Below are 5,355 nucleotides of genomic sequence, written 5' to 3' on the forward strand. Positions count from 1 at the left end.
CCCTCCTTCCCCGTCCAGACCCAAAAGTTCACCTGTGCCGACGACGTCTGCTTCGGTAGGCAAGCCTCGTGCCTTGCATTGCCCGCTAGCATGCTCCTTGTGTCCTTCACCCTTCACAGGGCTTCGTTTTCCCCAAGTCACGTCCCGCCACACTGAGCCTGGGCATCCCCAAAAATTTGCCATTCCCCCATGCCGAATAAGGTTTGGCAGGGACATGCCCTGGGGAGAGGCACTCCTGCAATGTGGTTGGCACCGGCACGACCCCATTATCACCATCATGGGGCTCCTTCTGCGCCATGCACAGCCCATATACCCTGTGCTTTTCTGCGCCGAGATCCTTTCCAAGGCTTGAGCCTATAAATAATCCAGGAGCCTCGCCTCCCGCCCGGCTTCACATGCCGCTACCCCGCTTTGTTTCAGAAAGGGCTGTGTGATCCTGCCAGCCAGACCTGCAGCCACCCGATACAGGCTCCCTTGGGATGAGCCTTGAACACTGACTTCCCAAATTACTGTCTGGAGCGATGGGTGCAGGCGAGCTGAGCCAGCGATCCTATTCCAGCTGCTGGCACTCGCTGAAACATCTGCCTCGCCTGCATCGTGCTTGTTGATGGAGCTGTGAGCAGCTCCCGGCACGTCATTTGGGAATATAAATTGAGTTCCTCTGAGCTGGAACCACCTGCTTCAGATAATTTCTTTGGCAAGGAGTCTTCTTACTTACTCCACATCCAGGATTTTTCTGCCTCCCACCACTGCCAGCCCTACCCAGTAGCTGGTGCGGGGCGGGGGGTTGGTACTGATGGGTGGGAGTTTAGGTGGACCTGTGGGGGAAATGCTGTCCTGCTGCCCGAGCTCAGCAGAAGGCAAATATGCTGTTTAAACCATATAATCATAGAATCACAGACTGGTTTGGGTTGGAAGGGACCTTTAAAGTTTATCTAGTTCAACCCCCCTGCCATGGGCAGGGACATCTTCAACTAGACCAGGGTGCTCAAAGCCCCCTCAAACCTGACCTTGAACACTTCCTTGTGGTGGGGCATCCACAACTTCTCTGCGCAACCTGTGCCAGCATCTCACCACCCTCATCGTAAAGAGTTTCTTCCTTATGTCCAATCTAAACCTACCCTCTTTCAGCTTAAAAGACCTCTCAGACCTCCCAGCAGGACTGACGCAGAGGGGCTGGGGCTTCATCCGGAGGAGTTTGCCCAAGTCCCATCAAGATGGAGGTGGGATGTGCTCCCCTCTTCTGCCACTGACGGGCTCAACGGCCTCAGCTTGGACTCTGTTTTGCTTTGAGTGCTTTGGTTTTTGAGGTGCCAGGCACTTGATGCTGAACTGAGGCTAGCTGGATGCGCGAGCAAAGAAGCAGGCAGCTCCCAGGGCAAACAGGTGGCTGTCACAAGGAGCAAAATGACCTCAGCAACCCTGCCTGCTTTGCCTGCTGGAAACCAGGGTGGTGGTGGTGGGTACTGCTGCCCCCAGCTTCCCTTTTTCGTCCGTAGGGTGACACGCAGCCCTCCGAGTCTGTCCCTGCCTCTGCTTTTTCTTCTGCCCCAGGAGTATCCATTAGATGAGCATCTAATTAGGATCCACTAAACACACCTGAATTGTTGGCTGCCAAAGCAGAGCTGAATCCCACCCTGGGATTGTGCCAACCGGGCACCCAAAACTTGAGCAAATGGGGAAAAGTGGTTTATACACCCAATTCCTCCGTTGGGAAATAGGTGTGACGTTAGCAAAGCACTCTCAGGGCTGCAGGCAAGGTGCCCTGGAAGAGGCCACGTGTGCTTGATGCAACTGCTTGTCTCCGCAGGGATCACCGCTGTGCAGTGGTGTATTTTTCCCTTTGGAAAAGCAAAAACAAACCAAACCCAAACCCCTAAGCAGGGGTTCGGTGGTTTCCTCTCCTTGAGGGGCTGAATGTGAGCGTGTTGCCATAACAGTCTCACAGCAGAGGAGGAACCTAAACATCTCTCTTGCATCCAGTCCAGCTAGCTGGGGGGAAGCGAGGTTTGCTGAGCCAAGCCTGCAGGTAGCGACTCTCCTGAGAAACTCCTGGAAAGCCCCTGATCTACATGCAGTGAGAGATGCAAAGGCTGTTTCACAGGGGTGATTGGTGGAGCTGCCAGGAGGTGAGACCCCTCCAGTGAGGCTGGACTTCCCACCATGCTGGGACGTGGGGGTAGATGGAGGACGGCATCAGGGCTCCCTGCAGCCTCTGCACCCCCAAATGCAGCCCTGCACTCAGCAGACATGCCCAGCGGCGGTGGGAAGTGCTGTGATGTGATGGTCCGCATCCTCCTAAAGGGCTTTTTTCCAGCATTTAAAAGAAAAAAACCACCAAAACACACAGGGAGAGCAATGATCGTGCTGTTAAATCTTCCCATTTCTCCATTTCTTTCCCACCCTCTGCATCCCACTGCCCCCTGCCCCTGCTGCAGCCAATTCTGAGTGTATTTTCCCAGGATTTGTGCCCAGGATTGGCATTAAGTAAACTCTCCATGGCAGCATCCATCTTTGCAGGACCTCACACTCAGGCAGCAGGATAAGCCTGTGGAAAGGGGTGAATGCTCGGGGCAGCTTGGGGGTCCCTGGGGAAAGATCACTCCGGGTGAAGTATTTTCCTGTGCAGATGGGAAAGCAAAGCCGGCTGACGGGTAGTGCTTGGGGGAAAGCAGCAAAGCAAAAATCAGCAAACAGTCCCAGCGCTGGCTGCTTTGATTTCCAGAAATGCAATTAACACCCACCCTGATGCAACCCTGCGCCAGAGAGCGAACCAGCGGGAAAGAGCTGCTCTTCCCAAATGCAAAGTGTTGCCCCAAGCCCCGTGCGCCGCTTCCTCGAGTGATGCCTGCAGAGTCCAAGGAGTCACTGCAGAGCCAAGTCTGAGCGTTGCTTTTAAATCAGTTATTTGATTTAATCCAAGCTGTAGAGCCAAACCTTGCTATGACTAATATTCTTAGCACTTAGTCTACGGTGTAACTGATGGGTCAGGGAATAGATGTGGGCTCCAAAAAAATGGGTTTTCCCCTCTTCTTTTTGGGTTGGTTTAATCTGGGTGGCTCCCCAAAAGCTGCTGTGAACGTTGGAGTGTGAGGAGGGGACGCGGGATGGGTGGACTGCAGCAGAGAAACACAGGGGGCTGCTGGCAGGTCTGCTTGTGCCACTTAAACTGCCACCAAACATCAGCCTCACGTGCACCTCCTGACACTCAGCAGATAGCGCCAGGGACAGAGCAGTGAACCCAACCCAGTCTTACCAGTTCGGACAAAGGCTATAGGCACTGGGACAGCTCGTGCTCATAGAATCATAGAATGGTTTGGGTTGGAAGGGCCCTTTAAAGGCCATTTACTCCAACGCCCCTGCCGTGGGCAGGGACATCTTCAACTCGATCAGGTTGCTCAGAGCCCCCTCCAACCTGACCTGGAATGTTTCCAGGGATGGGGCATCCACCACCCCTCTGGGCAACCTGGGCCAGTGTTTCACCACCCTCAGGGTAAAAAATGTCTTCCTTATATCTAGTCTTATCATGCCCAAGGTGATCTTGGTGGTGCATAACACAGGCAGGTCAGGGTGGTCCTCCACAGCTGGTGGTGCCGCCTTGTGTCGCACCCCCAGCATCCCACCCGGGGGGACCACTGGCATGACTGGGATGGGCAGGGTTTGCTCCAAGGGACTCTCCACTGCCAGAAGGCCCCTGCAATGCTCATGACAGAGTCCAAATATCCTTGTTGAGTCAGTCGACCGCTGTTAAAAGCAAAGATAATATTTTAGAGGTGATGTCCTTGAACAGGCAATGATATTCCAGTGAGTTATAGACCAAGGAGGCAGAGTTCGGGGTAGAAAATTGCTTTTAAGTTCAGCCATTTAAGATATCAGCGTTAGTTTTGCTTCTAAAACTTCCCAAGTGTGAGCAAGAATCACCTCGCCCACCCACACTCACCAAATATTTAGTCATTTTTAACAAGTTAAACAAAACCCTTTGATTGGATTTATGCTAATGGCTCCTCCGTAGGCATTTCGGATTCATTTACATTTCATTTTAAAATAGCCTGTGTACATTGCTGATTCTCACCAACACCATTAGCAGATAAAAGGAACAAGTAACGGGTCACAGACGCCACAAGATGGCAATAGTTGAAGAGCAATTTGTTTCTGGAGGAAGAGATCTAGGGTTCGCCAGCAAACCATCTCTCGAAGGGCACCGCGCTGCCTGTGCATTAACCTTCACACTTGCAGAGGGGTTTGCGTCAGACGAAAACAAACTAGTTTGTGCGTGGGGTCAGTGGGTTCATCTTCCCCCCCGGACACAGGGGTGGAGGAGGACGGAGAAGATGTGAGAGTTGTTCAAGGTCGGCCCAGCCGTGTCCTGCCTCCCAGTTTCGCTTAGCAAAACTTGCAGCATGAAACAGGCGGTTTGCACGCCCGGAGATGGAGCTTCTGTGTCCCGGCTGTGGGCACAAAGGTTGGGTTTTCCTGGGTCTGAGCCTCATGGGCGGGTGGCAGCCAGGCGCGTCGCTGTGCCAACATCCTGCATGCATCTGCTAACACCTGATTTGCAGGGTCAGGTGAAGAGGAGCCCCACAGCACCCCTAGACCCAACACAGAGGGGGTTACCGTGGATGGGAGCATCCCTGACTCTGTGACAAGGCTAAGACAGACCCTGGGCAAGACAGGCTGCTACCTGATTACTCTTCAGTGTTAGATCCTATATGACCTACAAACTGCAGTGATGGGGTTCAGGGCTTCTGTAAGGCCTTTGATACGGTCCTCCACAACACTCCTGCCTCTAAGTTGGAGAGCTATGGGTTTGATGGTTGGACTGTTAGATGGATAAGAAACTGGCCGGATGGCTGCGTCCAAAGAGTTGCAGTCAACTTCACAATGTCCAAGTGGAAACCAATAATGAGTGATGTCCCTCAAGGGTTCATACTGGGACCAGTATGATTTAATATCTTCATCAATGACATAGACAGTGGTTTCCAGTGCATCCTCAGCAAGTTTGCATATGACACCAAGCTGAGTGGTGCGGCTGATTTGCTAGAGGGAAGGGATGCCACCCAGAGGGACCTTGGCAGGCTGAAGGAGTAGACCCATGTGAACCTCATGAAGTTCAACAAGGCCAAGTGCAATGTCCTGCACTTGGGTCAGGGCAACCCCCAGTATCAATACAGGCTGGGGGATGAAGGGATGGAGAGCAGCCATGCAGAGAAGGACTTGGGGGTGCTGGTGGATGACAAGCTGGACAGGAGCCAGCAATGTGAGCTCCCAGCCCAGAAGGCCAATCGTATCCTGGGCTGCATGAAAAGCAGCGTGGCCAGCAGGTCGAGGGAGGTGATTCTGCCCCTCTCCTCTGCT

Source organism: Pygoscelis adeliae, unplaced genomic scaffold (assembly GCF_000699105.1).
Source record: "Pygoscelis adeliae isolate BGI_AS28 unplaced genomic scaffold, ASM69910v1 Scaffold202, whole genome shotgun sequence".
NCBI classification, from domain to species: Eukaryota; Metazoa; Chordata; class Aves; order Sphenisciformes; family Spheniscidae; genus Pygoscelis; species Pygoscelis adeliae.